The 20,757-nt window shown below is 35.3% G+C and overlaps 1 non-coding gene across 1 annotated transcript; it reads left to right on the forward strand.

Moving 5' to 3' along the window:
- The first annotated feature begins 17,353 nt into the window (after nt 1-17,353).
- Nucleotides 17,354-17,460, forward strand: LOC141716471 (small nucleolar RNA R71). The gene has a single exon (XR_012573180.1). It is a non-coding gene; the product is annotated as a small nucleolar RNA R71 (small nucleolar RNA).
- Nucleotides 17,461-20,757: the final 3,297 nt, after the last annotated feature.

Consider the following 20,757-nt stretch of genomic DNA (forward strand, 5'->3'; position numbering starts at 1 on the left):
ATTCAAAACATCCCAATTCAGGGTTCGCAAATAACCCGAAAGAATGGGTATTTTCTCAAGAGAGCAATCGAATTACAGGAACAAGAATAAAAGAATCATGCATAATCAGAGTAATTGCAGCGAAATATAAAACATTTAACTATTCTGAACTTAGAATAGGATCGAAGAAATAATTGCATAAAATCAGGAATAGTTGCAGTATTAAAAAAAATCAAGAATACTTGTCTCGAGAAGCTTTAACCACTGTTATCGGTTGGCTTTCGAATTGCCTTGAACGTTTGGCCTTATTGTCAAACCACTATTCTATTCTGGGTACAATCCTATCATTCATGCCCTTCGATTGAACTTCGTTGATCTCAATGTCTAATCACTAGATCATTCCTAGCTCGATGTCGATACTCGGGTTTTCCGTCTAGGACCTACAGGATTAAAATACCCTAATTTAGATAATCATCTCGCTCAACATCACATCCCTATCACTTTTACCCATACGGTTTCACAACCCAACTCATATTTATATGTATTATTGAAATACACATAGCAATTATGGCTTGCATCTTCGAAACTCGGTTCAGTATTTATTTTCGGAAAATACATATATTCGTCATTTTGAAAAACAGGGCAATCGATTATTTGTAAATCATTATGTCTCAATCGCACTTAAGTTCATATAATATAACTATATATGATTATTCGACGTCTCCGATAATTATAGGTTACGTTCCCGTAATTTAGGAATTAATTTCCCTGAAAATCGGGTAGCGTCTCCTTTGTTTATCGGCCTACCCGTCAAAATCAAATCGACATCAAACGCAATTAACAATAATCACAACCGCAACAACCAATCCCAATTTGCAATCCCAATCACCGAGACAGAGTCAATTATTAATTATTGTATTTCATATTTTATTTTTCTTTTCAGTTTCGAAATTAATGTTACAACTAATTTTATTTATTTATAATTTAGGACTCAGAATTAGTTCATCACGGTCCACTGTTGACTCGTTAAAAGTCATCGTCAACAGCGGACAAAATTTATTGGTGCCCGAAAATTCGGGTTTCCAAATAAATTCCACCGATTAATTTCAATCATTTCCGTACGAATTTTATTTCACGAATTTTAATTAAATATATATTTTCTGCAAAAATTAAGATTTAATCAGTAAATTAAAATAAGCATCTGTAAATTAAAATAAGAATTCGAACAAACACAACACAGGACACGCGCTTCACGCGCCCACAACACCGACAAGCATATAGCCGGAAAGACGACCGACAGGCACATGTAAATTAATCCAAACAGCACAACATCGACTAACAACCACACATGTACATATATACACATACCCAAACATATGCATACATATATATAGGAACTACCAAGGACGAATCCGGCAATTACCCAGATACCAGAACAACCGCGAAAACCACGGGAGGCCAGCGGAGAAGAGAAGGCAGGGGAAAGACAGAGGGAGAGATAGGAACGGGAGAGAAGAGAGGGAGTAGAGAGATAAGAAAAAGAGATTAGAGAGAGATGGATTGAGAGAGTTCGAGAGACACGCGAGAAAGAGAGAGACAGGAGAGGAGGAGAGATTGTAAATTGAGAGGAAAAACCCGGTTATACCCGATTAGAATCTGCCCCTTTTAATTTTATTATCTGCCACATAAACCTCGCAACAACATTTTATCTCACTCGCAATATGGTTTTTAATAAGCAATTCCCGAGTAATTAAACCTCGAATATTAATAAAATATTTACAAAATATTACAAATAATAAAAAGTTAATAAAAATAGGATTTTCAAAATTTTAAAATAATTTTTAAAACAAAATTTATACCCATTTTTAATGAATAAACGAAACAACGCACAGGTGAAATTTATCCCAAAAATTATCAAAATAATTTTAAAAAATCTCGGAATATTCCAAACTTGATAAACTAAATCTTTCATGATTTTTGAAATATTCTGGAATTAGATATTGATTTTATAATTTAATGAAGTCAGGAAGTCATTTAAAATTAAATAATTAATAAAATATTGATTTCTAAATTTTATAAACCTCTAAAAATAATAAATAAAATTATAAAACAATAAAAATAATTTTAGAAATAATTTTAGCATTTTTAGGAATAAATATTCAATAAAATCACTTTAAAATGAATTAAATACATACAGCTCGATAATTAATTATAAAAGTAATCTTCGCGTCCAACCAATCAAACACAATTAACAATATAGCAACACAAGGCTGACAGAACCATCACATATCTTATTTATTTAATAATTTGATAATTACATTTACACATCAGATCCAAAAATAGGTTACTTAGCCGCTAAGTAACTGAAAAGATGATACGATTGTAATACCAAATTTGGATAATTATCAAAACAGAGCTTCCTATAAAATAATTTATACGAAAATAAGATAATAATGTCTCGTCTTTTGAGAATATGGATTTTTATCGATATATAAAATGATTTGCGTATCGAAAATTTCATACCGGGACTCGTACAGGTCAAACCGTACCCCAGATCGAAAAAGTCAAAACACGGAAAGTGTTCAGAATTATCAGATTAGCTTAGGAAGGAGTTTTCAGAAGAGTTTCGGGTTGTAAAAATGCAAAAAAAGTTGAAGTGGAACGATTTCTGATTCCAAAAAGTAATTTTATAATTAGGTAAAATAATCATTATTAATTCTATAAATCCTTATAAAATCATATGATAATCCAAAAATTACCAGAAAAATACCAATATTATCTAGATTTAATTCTGGATAATTGAAAATTAAAATATCTCACTTTTATCAGAAATAAACATCAAAATATTATTATCCATCATCAAATAATTCACCAAAATTCACATAAAAATCACAAAATAATTATTTATTGAGAAAAATAATTACATAATATTTCCCAGACTGTTACATCCTTCCCCCTTAAAAGGATTCTGTCCTCAGAATCATGCTAAAGAACAGACACTGATACATTTCTAGTATCTACTTAAAATTTCTCAGGGTTCACTACTTTAATCACGTTTCAACGGTCTCCTACCGTCATCAGATTTATCAGTTGCTCATGGAACCCCTAACTCAATCTTTTATTTCACATATTTGGAGCTAAATTACTCTTCATAGTCATACACACATAAGTGCCTTATGGACTCGTTACACCTGTGACAACAAGACCAACTCATTCACAATCGTTCTATATATTTACACTATTTCAAAGGACTGACTTAATTTACACTAACCTTCTTTTCTTTCCAATTCTAATAGTTCCTGTTCATGAAATTTCTATTTTCACTGACTGTTCTTCTCTACTTATCATGTCTCCTTCTGTTCGGTTAAATTGACCTATGATCGTTTCAATCGTATTCGAGAATCTTTAATCGGTCTCTTGCATTTTCTATTCGTCTGCACCCGATGTCCTGAGCTCATGACGTCTGATGCTTCGAAATGTTCTACATCTATTCAAAAGCTAAAAAGAAAAATTTCGGCAATTACATTTACTCACCACTTGGTAGCATACTTCTATTTCTTTTCAATCACTATCAAGTAGATTCATCAAGCAAGAATCTGCTATTATCCGAAAGGAAATATTAATTTGGAACGGAATGAATCATAACTTTATTCAAAACCCGGTCTCTTGGTACTAATACTCATTTTGTTGTCCTATAAAATTAGATATCAATACGAACTTTGATGCTCACAATATTTCATACTGAAGTCAACATCAATCATCTGCATTAATACCACCTTTCATATTCAACAACAAAGTAAGTATCAACATAACCCAGAAGACGGATCAAAACCTGTTCTTCAATTTCTAACTTTTCCAATTCTTTTAACCATTTGTCAACAATCTTAATGGTATTCACTCTTTTATTTCTATTTGAAACATCTATTCCAAAATGGACCTTTCATGTTTGGTAGTTAACCACACACTGGAGCTCATAATCAATTATACCCAGAATTCATATCTTTGAAGCTAAGAATGCAGCTGCTATTTTCCAATTCTTCGCAAGCATATCTTCAGGCGTTCAACTTGGTCTTCTATAGTCCTTGAATGAGGATGTTATCAATAAATATAATTACACCATCCCAATACTTCCTGATACATTGTGTTCACTTGATCTTCAAACTTACAATTTCTGATAATCGAAGCGTAACTTCCTACCTCCATTCTCTTTTTTTCCCATAATCGCTTTTGTGCACAGCGCAAACTGTTCTTTATTTCATTATTCTTTCATTCCACATTTCTGAAGTTTTCCTTCACTTATTATTTCATCCCTATTAAGTTAGACGATATAGGGCTTTTGACACCAGCTTGACTCCGTGCAGTAACCGACGAGAAATTCTTACCTCATTCCCTGAGGTACCCTTGGTAAATCATTCGTTCGAACCCCCGGGACTTCACTTTAATTTTAAAGAACTCCGACAGGAGATTCATTGCAACGTTCTTCTCTAGTAGTTCTCCATCAATACCTTTGTTTAATCATCCCTGTTTACACACATTTTTGGGATGAATTCCTATCTCCAACTATCGACTGTTTCACCTCATTCTCCTAATAGTTCTGGCACAACCGACATTCCCAACTTGCATATTTTCTGGATTATTTTATAAAATTTTCTTTATCATCCTTTTGATTCCACTTCTTGTCTTGATTAGTTCTTCATTCTCATTATTCATTATCTTTTTCATACATAACGAATTTCTTTTTCTTAGTAATATTACTCTGTTTATTATTGCATAGGTCATTTCTGAAGTTCACACTAGAATGAAGGCTTTTATTTGTACTATTTAAATTCTTACTAACAGAGTTATAGAATTTCCTCGGTAGCTATTTCCTTAGCCTTGCTTGATGTATCACATATCGCATGTTTGGATTCTCTTCATTATCCATCATCTCTTTTTCCTGAGTTCACATGCGGACTTCATCAATCTCCATCTTTCATTGGACGCTTGAATTTGCGAGCTTTCCGTTATTCTACAGCAACTTCCATTCAATCGCCATTCAAAAGAAGTGTACATTCAAATCTTTCATTAATTCATCATTCGATAAGGGTATACATCCAAGTTCTTCCTGGAACGCTATTTCAGATGATATAATCCCTTTACTTTATCTTGAACCTTCAGTTCTTAAAAATATTCTTCTTACTAGCGTGTACCAGTAACTTCTTGTTCTTCTTATTCATCGAAAAGAGCGTATTCTTCTGGATCAAACCTTGCACCTTAATTACAGTAACATCACGCTAATTGAACTAAGCCTTCAATTTACGTAACGCCATTACTTTTTCCAAATTTCTTATTGCTTTGATTTCGGAGCTGGAAATCATGTTAGAGCTTGACTCAATCTAATTGGAATCGATCTCCATTTAACTAACCATTAGTTGGTAAAGTTGATCAATTAACTCATTTAACTGATCACTTAAACCAAATGCTGACTAGCTAACTGGAATCAAAGACCAATTATATAAAGTCGGTTTGGTCATAACAACTTTCTCAAGAACCGAGATTGCAATTATTTGGAGTACTGACGAGAACGACAATATACTTCTTTGTCCTTAACTATAGGGTAATTTTTGAAAATTTGGGCAGCACTTCCCCTACACCATTGACTACCAGTCGGACTCACGCCGACACCATCAATCAACCAAAATCATCAATTCCCACAATTCACCTTTGATCAGGATCTGACTGGCATAGCATATCTCTTCTTAATTGGGATTGGGTCTGAAACCCACAATGATTAATATAACCATACATTTCTCAATTCTTTTTAGAATATTACGAATTGTCCTTAATAAATTTATCTCGTTGTTTTTCAAGTATTTTATTTCACGATTCTTTTAAATTATTTCTTGTCATTACCCATTGTGTACAGTTACTTTTAAGAATTAAGCCGCATCCTTCCACCAATCACAACAATCATTTATCTTGGATGATACATATTCAATTTTATTAACTAACATGTTTATCTTTTAATAACCACACACGGTTTTCATTATTATCGTCGTAATCTGATGGAAACTTAATCGTTATCTCGTTATTTCTAAAAACTCCACAATCGAATCACCATTGCTTCATCTCCACTTATGTTCCCGTATCAAACTTTCGTCACTGACCGGGGTATGAGCATTAAATTCACCATCACTTGTTTACGCAAGTTAGAGATCTTCACAACTTCTTGAAGAAGTGTTCGAAGTTTGATTTCATTTAAGATTTCTTCCATCTTGAATTTTCACGACTAATATCTTTTCATGACGAAGGGATGCCCCGTGTATTAACCGCTTGTCTGAGTCATCGTTCAGAATTTCCTTGATCTTTGATCTTCGTCCCGATACTCGTTTACTTCGTCTGACGCACACAACTTTACTTCCTTATTTTGCAACTAATTAATTCATTACGATATACTAACGATTTTATTTTTCTTCGAAATCTTCTAATATGAAGTGCATCGCGTTAACGTACTCTACTGTACTGATGAGATCCTCATAACATGAACAACTGTCAGATTTGATGTCCTTGCCACGACCGCGTTGTCGGTGTATCCATTCTTCTTTCTCGCAAATGTCCCCCATTTATCGGCTTGCAATCATATTCTTCTTCGACACGTAATTCTACCTGTCGCACAGGGACTATTCTATTTCTTTCGTAATCATCAGAGAACAGACTCGATGCGAGAAGAGAGTTTATGAATATGATTTTGAATGAAAAAAGGATAGGGAATAACAATACAACAAACAGTTGGAAGAATCTGTAAGTTAATAAATTGAAGGAATAAAAATGAGTGAAGAATGAGACAACCATATTCGTACTCAAGATGGCCAGTCTTTCATACTATATGGCATACAGCACATGATTAGGTGGCATCCCACCCGACTCTTCATCATTTCGACAAAGCGTCATATCATAACACTGTTGTCTCAATCAGGAATCAAGAATTTGAGAAGAGAAATAATTCAGATGGAATACAAGAATTTTTCTTCCGTTTTCGCCTCATATCATTTATCAACAGAAGAAGCTCATACGTATTCAAGAATCCAGAAGAACATATGCTATCGTATTTGAAAAAGAATAACATTGTAGATCACCATTGGTCACCGTCCACAGCTCCATTTACGTATGCCTCCAGGGACCATTCGGATGAGAGATTCACCGTTTAGGTCACGTTATAACTTCGGAATGTCTTCTGGGAATGCCTCCATATCCAAAGCTTTAACAATTCGATCATATCGCGTCCTTATAAAATTTACAATCATAGTTTCCAGTCGCATTTAAGAATCAAGAAAAATGTATACTATCGTATTAGAAGAAAGGATGTTAGTGTCGATCACCTTCCATGCTTCGCCTACATCTGCCTTCAGGATCATTTAGATACAGGTTCACAATTTAGGTTACCTCATTGCTTCGCAATGATGCCTGGAAATACCTTCACATAAAATGCTTCAATAATTTGATCTTAATCGCGTCATTCCGAAATTTAAAATCACGACTTCAGATTTCATCTATGTCGTGTAAAATATCCATCAACTACGCAACGCCTCAATTCCGTCAATAAAATATGATTCCTCTTCCACCATCTAGAAGATTCTGCCATTTCCTTCAATCATCCTTCGTCCATTCGAATCAAGAATTTCGTTAAATTTTAATAATTTTATAAATTGGGTAAATAATATGTTGATTCAATTATTGATTTTATTAAACAACGTTTACTTTCATTTTTCACATAAAACTTTAAACCTTCTCCCTGCGGGTGGGTCTACTTGGCCCTTTGAATAACAACACTGAGTCTAATTCCATTCTTCTTTTTAGATCATTTTCTGTTTATAATAACAAGAACATAAACAGTAATTTGACAACCAATTTGTAAAACTCATTTCATGCAAAAATCTTCTGAAAGTTGATTAAGAAAATCTTTTTCGAAATCTCATTTAAAGTTTTGGAAATCAAATATTTGGTCATCATTACTATATACATTACTTGATATTTTTATGGTTTACCAATGAAATGTCTAATTAAAAGAATGCCCATATAAGGTCTCTCCACTTTGGTACTTCTTCTACTTTTCCTTGGATTATACATGCACCTATTAGCCAACGAAACTCCATTCACCGTTAAATGCCATTTTATTCCTAACTCGGACCCAATGCTGACGTCTGCCATTGTCTTTCATATTCTTGTCGTCGTCCTTGACGTTATGCTTACAACCACGCACGCGATTCAATGTTTTGTCTGTAGATAGGGTCGCATCTTCTTGCTAATCTTACCTATATCTAGAAAGTAGATATCATTCCTCGCTCAGCGTCCGGTATGTGATAAAAATCTTCATGCAACGATGATGCCTTCGAAATGTGCAACCTTGGTTCTTCATCAGCTTCCATCAACTAGTTGCCTCCAGCGTGAAGCTCATCCTACTACCTAATTTAAGTTAAATCGTAGCTTCTCTTACACAAATTCTCACAAGAATCGATCTCATATTTTTCAAAACCACATGAAAAGTAGGGTAACATACCCCATCTCCGTCGATCTGTCGATCCCTCATTACTGTAGGATCTAAGAATTCAATATACCTATAGCGTTGCGACATTCGCCTTACACTTTCTCAGCAATCCTATCTTAGCAACTCCATCTCGGATCTACTAACCCTAATTCGCACTCAACTCAATTTATCCTGAATATGCCTAGGGTCTTTCCTATCCTGTATGACCTATCATTCCTATCTTACTCTCACATATTCTTATTTCAGTGACCAATAACCTGCAACTCTGATGCCAACTTGTAACAGCCCAAATCCGGGGTCAAAATTTGGTGTCACTAGACAATCATTACATAAAATAAAGAAATAAATAAATAACCCCTTGAATCCGGATCGTTTACAGGTTATGGTATGAAAACAAGAATCTAATCTTCTACAACTTTCTACAACTAAAATACAAGTGTAAATACTTTTGAACTAATGCTCTTATCACATTCTTGTAACACCTTCAACCTCTCGCATCGGAAATTTCTCTAACTTCTGATGTCTATCAAAGCTATTCACTTTTATCCTTATCTATTTCTGGCAGAAATAAGAATTTACAAAGCAAGAGTGAGCCAAAAATGCCCAGCAAGTATATATTTTGAGTTTCAAACATTAATATCGAATGAAAACTTCCGGACAAAATCTTAAAACAATTTTAAACCATTCTATTCATTTGAGTGAGTTGAGTGAATAAACGTTGGCTGTCACCAGCCTTTAACTAAAATCCAAAAATGACAAGCGATTCCCCGATTCATCTCCTGAATCAGGGTTTTGTCCGGTTTTGGGAATCATAAAATCATTCGAGAGAGAATGCCGTTAATGGCGATCAACAACAAATTAGACTAGACACTAGTTCGCATCTATATTCTGCTGATCAGTCAGAATATAATGCAGATCTATATCTCAATATATAGATCCAGTCGGGTCCCCAGGCACTACGGCCCATCTCGAGGAACCAGTCATCACCCGGTCCTCAGGATTAAGTAAAACTCAATCCCCAAAATATCACTATCCAGCCTGTAGAGTGTTTTGATGTCAAATCATTTTGAATTCAAAACATCCCAATTCAGGGTTCGCAAATAACCCGAAAGAATGGGTATTTGCTCAAGAGAGCAATCGAATTACAGGAACAAGAATAAAAGAATCATGCATAATCAGAGTAATTGCAGCGAAATGTAAAACATTTAACTATTCTGAACTTAGAATATGATCGAAGAAATAATTGCATAAAATCAGGAATACTTGCAGTATTAAAAAAAATCAAGAATACTTGTCTCGAGAAGCTTTAACCACTATTATCGGTTGGATTTCGAATTGCCTTGAACGTTTGGCCTTATCGTCAAACCACTATTCTATTCTGGGTACAATCCTATCATTCATGTCATTCGATTGAACTTCGTTGATCTCAATGTCTAATCACTAGATAATTCCTAACTCGATGTCGATACTCGGGTTTTCCGTCTAGGACCTACTGGATTAAAATACCCTAATTTAGATAATCATCTCGCTCAACATCACATCCCTATCACTTCTACCCATACGGTTTCACAACCTAACTCATATTTATATGTATTATTGAAATACACATAGCAATTATGGCTTGCATCTTCGAAACTCGGTTCGGTATTTATTTTCGGAAAATACATATATTCGTCGTTTTGAAAAATAGGGCAATCGATTATTTGTAAATCATTATGTCTCAATCGCACTTAAGTTCATATTATATAACTATATATGATTATTCGACGTGTCCGATAATTATAGGTTACGTTCCAGTAATTTCAGAATTAATTTCCCGAAAAATCGGGCAGCGTCTCCTTTGTTTATCGGCCTACCCGTCAAAATCAAATCGACGTCAAATGCAATTAACAATAATCACAACCACAACAACCAATCCCAATTTGCAATCCCAATCACCGAGACAGATTCAATTATTAATTATTGTTATTTATATTTTATTTTTCTTTTCGTTTTGAAACTAATGTTAAAACTAATTTTATTTATTTATAATTTAGCACTCAGAATTAATTCATCACGGTCCACTGTTGACTCGTTAAAAGTCATCGTCAACAGCGGCAAAATTTATTGGTGCCTGAAAATTCGGGTTTCCAAATAAATTCCACCGATTAATTCAATCATTTCTCATACGAATTTTATTTCACGAATTTTAATCAAATATATATTTTCTGTAAAAATTAAGTTTAATCAGTAAATTAAAATAAGCATCTGTAAATTAAAATAAGAATTCGAACAAACACAGCACAGGACACGCGCTTCACGCGCCCACAACACCGACGAGCATACACCCGGAAAGACAACCGGCGGCACAGGTAATTAATCCAAACAGCACAACATCGACTAACAACCACACATGTACATATATACACATACCCCAACATATGCATACATATATATGTAGGAACTACCAAGGACGAATCCCGCAATTACCCAGATACCAGAACAACCGCGAAACCACAGGAGGCCAGCGGAGAAGAGAAGGCAGGGGAAAGACAGAGGGAGAGATAGGAACGGGAGAGAAGAGAGGGAGTAGAGAGATAAGAAAAAGAGATTAGAGAGAGATGGATTGATAGAGTTCGAGAGACGCGCGAGAAAGAGAGAGACAGGAGAGGAGGAAAGATTGTAAATTGAGAGGAAGAACCCGTTTATACCCGATTAGAATCTGCCCCTTTTAATTTTATTATTTGCCACATAAACCTCGCAACAACATTTTATCTGACCCGCAATTTGGTTTTTAATAAGCAATTCCCGAGTAATTAAAACTCGAATATTAATAAAATATTTTCAAAATATCACAAATAATTAAAAGTTAATAAAAATAAGATTTTTAAAATTTTAAAATAATTTTTGAAACACAATTTATACCCGTTTTTATTGAATAAACGAAACAACGCACAAGTAAAATTTATCCCAAAAATTATCAAAATAATTTTAAAAAATCTCGGAATATTACAAACTTGATAAACTAAAATTTTCATGATTTTTGAAACATTCTGGAATTAGATATTGATTTTACAATTTAATGAAGTCAGAAAGTCATTTAAAATTAAATAATTAATAAAATATTGATTTCTAAATTTTATAAACCTCTAAAAATAATAAATAAAATTATAAAACAATAAAAATAATTTTAGAAACAATTTTAGCATTTTTAGGAATAAATATTCAATAAAATCACTTTAAAATGAATTAAATGCATACAGCTCGATAATTAATTATAAAAGTAATCTTCGCGTCCAACCAATCAAACACAATTAACAATATAGCAACACAAGGCTGACAGAACCATCACATATCTTATTTATTTAATAATTTGTTAATTACATTTACACATCAGATCCGAAAATAGGTTACTTAGCCGCTAAGTAACTGAAAAGACGATACGATTCTAATACCAAATTTGGATAATTATCAAAACAGAGCTTCCTATAAAATAATTAATATGAAAATAAGATAATAATGTCTCGTCTTTTGAGAATATGGATTCTTATCGATATATAAAATGATTTGCGTATCGAAAATTTCACACCGGGACTCGTACAGGTCAAACCGTACCCTAGATCGAAAAAGTCAAAACACGGAAAGTGTTCAGAATTATCAGTTTAGGTTAGGAAGGAGTTTTCGGAAGAGTTTCGGGTTGTAAAAACGCAAAAATGGTTGAAGTGGAACGATTTCTGATTCTAAAAAGTAATTTTATAATTAGGTAAAATAATCATTATTAATTCTATAAATCCTTATAAAATCATATGATAATCCAAAAATTACCAGAAAAATACCAAAATTATCTAGATTTAATTATGGATAATTGGAAATTAAAATATCTCACTTTTATCTGAAATAAACATCCAAATATTATTATCCATCATCAAATAATTCACCAAAATTCACATAAAAATCACATAATAATTATTTATTGAGAAAAATAATTACATAATATTTCCCAGACGTTACATAGGGGGAGAAGTAGGTTCCAGTTCAAGATCAGGTATGCCATCATGGGCATTTTCAAAGCACTGTGATGAGTACTACTTCAAGACAACCCTGATCCAACTAATCAATCAGACAAATACTGCTCTTCAAACCACTACAATGCCAGCACCAAGAAGCTCCTTCAGGCAAATCTAGCCTCTCTGCAACTTCAACAAATTTAAGGCTTTCAACATGCTAGGGATGTAAACACCATCAAGGGTGATATTGAGGAGATGAAGAAGGCCATTTCAGACAAGATGGATTCTAAGCTTTCAGGAGCTACAATGCTTGATATCAAGAGGCAATTAAGGAAAAATTCTGATCTTGCAACCAAAATAGATGCCTTGGATACAATGATGTCATCCATGGAAGCATCTTTAACAGCCATTCATCTTCATCAAGCCCAATAGACAAATTTACTTCAAAAACTGGTGGCTGCTCAAACCCCCTCCTCTACTCAACTTGATGATAACAAAAAGGGGGAGAAATGACCAAGTGAGGGGGAGAAGCTTTAAATTCAAATTAGTAAAGTAATTGTGCCCTCAATTACTATCTCAAAGGCACCAGTTACAGATAGTATAGATCTGGTAAATGCAGCAGCAGCCAATATTAGAGCAGCTGATATGAAGCAGTTGAAGCCAATCAACTAGGAGAAGACTGATGAGGATATACAAAAGAAGTTTGGACTAGTCAAGGAGCCAGTAAAGTCAGCCATCCATCACTCTCAAGTTAAGCAAATTTCTGTGAATGAGATGAGCATGAACTATCTGGAAAGGGGACAGTCATCCTGCATCAAATCTCCAAAGGCTGAAATGATTCTGAAACCAAGGGTGAATTATTCAAAATTATCATTGAAGAACCCTTTGGACACTATGTATGAGACACCTAAGCCTGATGAAAAGAAGCTTTTGTCAAGGTCAATTGCCTTCTACATAGATCCAGCTGATTCAGCTTCCAAAAAGAGAATTGCTAAAATTTTCAAGAATGGGAAAGAAATTTGTGTGGTGGCTGGACATCCTCAATTTGCTCAAGCAAAGAGAGAATAAAAGGCTAGATTGAAGCAGGAAAAGAAGCAAGATGCTCTAGATGCTAAAAAGGCTAAAAAAAGAAAGAGCAAATTGCTATCTTGGCCAAGTTACATTTTGTAAATTCATCACAACAAATTCCTGCTCAGCCATCTGAAATCATTGAATCTCAAGATCCAAAGAAGCAAGTTGAACAACAGAAGAAGTCTCCAAGAATCAAGGAATTGGCTAAAAGAACCAAAAGGAAACTAGACATTATTGATAAGGAATTGGACAATCAGTGTCCCAAGGAATCCACTCCAACTACAACTCAAGCATCAAAACCCTCTTTGGTATTTGAAGATATCAAGGTAATGGATCCTTACGGGAACATTCATGGTGAACCTACTGTGCCTAAGGATGAGCCAATAGAATGGGAGAACATACCAATTCCTGACTTCAATTTACCAATCCTCAACAAGCCAAAAGAACAAAGTCAAGAGCAGTCAAGAAAGTGAAGTTGTCACCTCTCAAATCCAAATCTCTAGTCAAAGCTCAATCTAAAGTCAACAAAGGAGATTATATGTACTTGTGTGACATCAAGGAGTTTTATGATCTAAATCTCTATCTAGATGAACTAGATGAAGTGAGAGGAATTGATGCATACAGAAACCTACCTGAAAGGTTAGTGTTCAAGTACAAGGGAGGAAAGGAGATTCAGTGGCCACTTCACAGGATCCTTCAAGAAAGCCAAGCTGTACTGATTAAGGTTTATTCATCTTTCAAGAAGAACTTTGGGTTCAATGTTACTGCAAGAAGATTGGTACTGAAGAATATTGAAGAACTAAGGAGTATTAGAGCTAAAGATGCACTCCCAAAGACTCTAATCATCCCTTACACAGGGAGAAGAGTGCATCTAAGGCCCTACTGGTTGATGGAGTTCATGGATGACAAAGAAGTGAGAAGATTTTTCAGATTAGAAGACCAAAAGAGCATCTCTAGCAATGAGACTCTCTTGGAAATGCAAGAAAAGCTAAATCTCTTGGAATTTATGGCTATAATTCCAGTAGACATAAATTGGGGGAGGTTGTTGTGTATATGTTGTGTACTTGATGATTTCATGAACAAAACACCTTGGTAGATTTTACTTAGTGAAAATGTAGCACTCGACGTATAAGGATTATAGTCCCGACGGATAACTCATTTTGGTCCCGACGGATGATGACTTATTAACCATTGAGTGAGTAGCTTATGTAACAACAAGTCTGTAGCACATTTCTGCATACACATTGTTTAGAATCTATAGTAGTACCTAAGTCATGTTGACTGTAACTAGATATGAAGAATAGGTTGATTAATTGTACATAGATGATGTCTTGTAATTCTGCATAAATAAAATGAAGTCAAGTGCCTGATTGCTACCCGACGGGTAAACAACAATGAATTCGACGGATGATCAACAACCCGACGGATGATCATTAACTCGACGGATGATCATAAACCTGACGGATAAAGAATTCAAATATCTGTTGACAGTGACAAGACAGTCATATGCGTCGAGTGTATGCAAATGGAATGTGGTAGCCTGTTCAATTGGGTTTTCGAGAATAAAGAAGCATTGCCATTTCCATGCTATTATGAAGATATTCAAAGATACTGGAATATAGTAATGAAGTAGCATTGTATTAGACTTGATATTTTTTGTTTTATTATCTTGTCTTATTGCTTTGTAATCTTGGTGATATATAAACCAAGAAGCAACAAATAGAATAGTAACTAAGGAACTAAGAAACTCAGATAGAAAGAGAGAAACATTTGTAAGCTGCATTCTTAGCATTTCTCTCATTCTTAGTTGTTATCATTTTGTAAGCAGCTGTGAGCTTTTTTGCACACAGAGTTCTCTCGATATATACTATATATCTATGGTGGAATCATTCAAATCCACCAGAAAGTTTTTAAAGACTCTTGTTTTTAATTACTTGTGTTTTGATTCATTTCAAGTAACTATTCCGCATTCTGCTAATCAATTCACACTTATATATATATATTTGAGTTAGAACATTTTTATTCAAGAAAAAGTTTCAAGAATTCCATTCAACCCCCCTTCTGTAATTCTTGTTACATTGTTAAGGGACTAACAAAGGTCTCTGACTTTGGCAATTGCTCAAGCTCTGAATTTACTACAGAGTCGACCCACTCTACTTTAAATCACTCCTCTTTAGCTGTGGGTAGCATTATTTCCTTGAACACATTAAAAGTGACCTTTTGATCGTAAACCTTCCTCGAAAGCTCTCCTTTTTGCACATCGATCATAGTTCGGCCTGTAGCCAAGAATGGTCTTCCCAAGATAATGTGAATCTTCTTATCTCCCATGAAATCAAGAATTACAAAGTTAGCAGGAAAGATGAGTTTATCCACCTTGACCAAGACATCGTCCACTATACCTTGTGGATAAGCGATGGAACGGTCAGCTAGATGCAATGACATGTATGTTGGTTTCGGATCAGGTAGACCAAGATTCTTGAAGATAGATAAGGGCATCAGATTGATGCTAGCTCCTAAATCACATAAACACTTGTCAAACGACAAATTTCCGATGGTTCAAGGAATAGTGAAGCTTTCAGGATCTTTAAGCTTCAGAGGCAACTTTTGTTGCAGCACATCACTGCATTCCTCCGTTAGAGCAACGGTCTCTAAGTCATCGAGCTTCACTTTCTGAGAGAGAATACCTTTCATAAACCTCGCATAGCTAGGCATCTGTTCAAGAGCTTCAGCTGAAAGGTATGTTGATATGAAGTTTCTTGAACACCTCCAAAAACTTCTCAAACTGCTTATCCAGCTTTTTCTTCTGTAGCCTCTTAGGAAAAGGAGGTGGAGGATAGATCTGTTTCTCCCCTGTATTACCCTTCAGGAGGAGTGTGTTCCACAGTAGTCTTCCTTGGTTCCACCTCTGCTTCCTTCTGCACTTCTTCTTTAACCACAACTGCATTTTCTAAAACTTGAGATTTTTCACGCTCTTCGTCTTGTTGAATTAGGGGGCTTGCGACCTTTCCAGACCTTAAGGTGATGGCGTTCACCTATTCTTCAACTTCCCTCCTTCCTGGATTTGTTTCTGTATCACTAGGAAGCATTCCTGGTGGTCGATTCAATAAGGCATTAGCAATTTGCCCTATTTGGTTCTCCAGAGTCTTGATAGAAATAGCCTGGCTTTGGCATATAAGAGCCTTATTTTTGCACATAAGCCGCAACTCCTCCAATTTAGATTTTTCATTCGAGGATAGACATGCACCATGAGTTTGTTGTTTTGGTGTAATTTGTTGTTGAAAACCAGGAGGGTTGAATAGCTTATTTCTAAACTGTTGGAACGGCTGTTGCATCACATTCTGATTGTTGCTCCATCTGAAGTTACGATGATTCCAGTTGTCAGGATGATAAGTGTCTGGAACTGGTTGTTGCGAATCTCTGAAAGTTGCTCACAAACTGAGCTGAGTCACTAGATATAGCGCATTGCTCCGTCGCATATGAACCTGCACATAGCTCACAAACACTGGTTATCTGCTTAACACCATAGTTAGCCAGAGAATCGATCTTCATAGACAACTCCTTTAGTTGAGCAGTGATAGCCATAGCTGTATCCACCTCAAGAACTCCTGCTACCTTGCTCTGTGGCAATCTCTGGGATGGATACTGATATTCATTAGCAGCCATCAGTTCAATTAGATCATAAGCTTCCTCATAGCTCTTTACCCATAATGCTCCGCCTGATGCTGCATCGAGCATGGGTCTGGACTTTGCTCCCAAACTGTTATAGAAGCAATTGATGATCATCCAATCAGGCATTCCATGATGAGGACACTTCCTAAGCATCTCCTTGTAGTGCTCCCAAGCTTCACACAAAGATTCTCCCATTTGCAGCACAAATTGAGTAAGAGCATTCCTCATTGCAGCTGTCTTCGCCATAGGGAAGAATTTAGTAAGAAATTTATGAGCAAGGATCCTCCCAAGTAGTAATTGAACCAGCTGGTAGAGAGTGTAACCAGCTCTTAGCCTTTTCCCTCAGAGAGATTGGAAACAGTCTCAGCTTTACAGCATCTTCACAAACACCGTTAAACTTAAAGGTGTCGCAGATCTCAATGAAATCCCTAATATGCATATTGGGATCTTCCGTTAAAGAACCCCCAACCTGGATTGAATTCTGCACCCATTGAATTATGCCATGCTTGATCTCAAAGGTATTAGCTGTGATAGCTGGCCTGACAATGCTAGATTAAATGTCATTGATCTTGGGTTGAGAAAAATCCATCAAGGCTTTCGTTTGTTCTGCTGGATCTCTTATTTTAATGAGTACCTGAAACACAAACAAATAAACCGTGAGAGTAAAAGAGTCCGAGTCAGTGAACTTTAACGACCACTAATGACAAGCACATAAACTAAAAATTAACACTGAGTCTCCGGCAGCGGCGCCAAAAACTTGTTAGGGTGAAAACACGTGTTAATGTTCACGCAAGTATACGTATTCGCAAGTAGTATAAGATATAAATCAGATTCATTCTCACAGAGACTGGTTTAAGGTTAAATTCAATTTATGCACCTATGTAACAATGTATGGTTATCGCTCAATGCTAAGACAAATAACCAATTGGGTTTTGATTAAACTAAGAGATTATACTAAATAACATTAACTAAGAGAATTAAGGTTGAATTACTATATATGACAAACATGGGATTCTAACTTCATTAAATACTTCATTCAATAGCCTTATGTTCTTAACCTTAGCATGTAATGGTGATGACACTAATTAAATAACACGAAACTAGTAAAAGCCAACTTTCGTTGTACGGATACCCTACTACCAAGCATCTAAAAAAGAGATAGAAGTTGAATAGACACCAATTATGCTCAGTCCTTATATGTCTATAAGAATTGAAAACATAATAGTTTAATGCGCAAGTTATCTATCGTGATTACATAGGGCAAGTAAGATGGTTAAAATTACCTACGAATCATGCATAACAAATACATGAACCTATGCTAGCATGGTAAGTTCTAAACCTCTATATTCGCTATTGCTTTAATAGAGATTAACACGCTATCTTATATGTTAGTTACGCATATAAGACGAATAAGCACAACCAATACTAGGATATCAATCAATCACCACACACCAAGATATCGAAACAAATTAATTATTAAAATCCATAAGTAAATCTGCCTAGAATCCCATGATAACAATTATCCCATAATTGAACTCATCGTCATCATGGGTTCCAATAAAAGTATGGTATAAAACAAGGTCTTAATAAACTGAATAATAATCAAAGTACTAATAAACTGAGATCTAGGTTCAACAAGAATGAAAACGAGCATCCAAAGTTACAACTATTTTCAAAGAATCATAAGTAGAAAACAAGATCTTCTTTTTCAGAGTTGTTTTGTGCTTCTAGGTCTTCCCTTGGTATCCCAATCTTCCCGGATGATGAAAACCTTTTTTTTAAGTATATATAAGCCCATATTGGACCAGGACCCTTAAAATCAGTCAAATTCCACTCAAAAAAAGGCTTTTTCAGCGAAATCAGAAAAGTCAGACGCGCATCAGCACGCGGCCGCCTCCACCAGCAGGCAGGCGCCTCCACCAGCAGTCCGGCGCCTGCAGCCTGTCTGGAAAAATTATGATGAATCTTGTTTTGACCATAACTTGAGTTCTACTCGTCAGAATTAGGCGATTCAACTGACCACGTGAAGCTAACGAGATTCTCTACAACTTGACAATGGCCTAGTCTTGCAAATCTAATCACTTTTCATCATATTACCTTTAAAATCTCCTTTGTTTATTTAACTGATACCTGAAATGCAATAACACAAAAATACATCAAAATACCAACAACTTGAGTCCAAAACACCAATTTAAGCTTGTAATAAAGCGTTCCAAGTGGAAATAAAATCCACTTATCAGTGGGGCCTGAAGAATATGAGCTTCTTCAGTAAATGTTGGTGAAGGTTCTTGTGTACTCAACTCAAACATGGGATCATTGATAACTCCATCCACCTTCGATAATTCATCCTGATGAGCCTTCTTTTCCTTCAGTAGTTGCTCGAAATCAGCAAGAAGATCACCTTGAGCAAAATCAACAATGATTTGTGTAGCCTCTTGGTCTGCATCTTCCCTTTGAGAAGATGGTTCGTGTATGACTGCATGTGTCTCAGTTGCTAAATCCCTTTGAGACTTAGGTTTTTATAGACTGACATCCATAGCAGAACACTGAGCCTTTTTCTTCTTTCTGATGTACCTAACCACTTCTCCAACTATTCTTTTCAACCTTCTCTTGTCAGCTGTCTTGGGCATAATAGTTTCTTTGATCACTGAAATCTTTTTTATCAGAGCACTAGCATCAGTAGTTGGCTCCTTACTACCATTAATGTCAACAGAGTCATCAGGATTTTTAACTGTTGATTTCTTGATTTTCAACATAGACCCAATGGGCATCTGATCATCAGAGCTAGAATAATCATGCATGATCAGTCTTCTTTTCCTGACTAGAAAACATTCTTCTTTCTTCTCACTCTTACTCAGTAAGGCCTGTAGAGCTCTCTATTCAGATTTAACAGATTTCTTAACTAGCCTTTTCTTTGTCACAATTGATGCCTTTTGGGAGACATCAGAGGAGGCTAATTTAGAAGCTGGATGAGAGTGATGTTTAGGAGAAGAAATGGTTGGGTTAGAAACAAGATGGGTAGTATTTTGTCCCATAACATCAGAAAGTATTACAGAGGTTCTAGCATCAGGATTTGCAGGAACTTGTGTAGGAGTAGGTCTATTTCTTAACAGAAATTTCCTGACCTCCCTAGGCAGGAAAGGAGGTCCTGAAAATTCATACTTTTCATCCCTTTTAATGTTATTAGAGATAGCTTTTTCAGAGATTTGAAACACAGGGAGTAATTCATCATTATCAAATGTGGCATTAGGGCATAGAAAATTAAAAATCAATTGAAGAAATCTAGTATACCCAATAACTCCTGATATATCTGCTCTCCTAGCAATTATAAATTGAAGAATAGTATTACCATAGTCAAAATTACCAGAGTAAAGGAGAGAGTACCCAATTTTCAAAGAAGTAGATGGAAGAACATCAAAATTTGTTGTTTTGTTCAAGAAACACCTGTTGATGCAGTCAACGAAGAAATTCCATTCTCTCTTCAATTTTTTCCTTGTCAGTTTGCCAATGGTTGTGATTTCACCTTTA

The sequence above is a fragment of the Apium graveolens genome, chromosome 3 (assembly GCF_009905375.1).
Source record: "Apium graveolens cultivar Ventura chromosome 3, ASM990537v1, whole genome shotgun sequence".
NCBI classification, from domain to species: Eukaryota; Viridiplantae; Streptophyta; class Magnoliopsida; order Apiales; family Apiaceae; genus Apium; species Apium graveolens.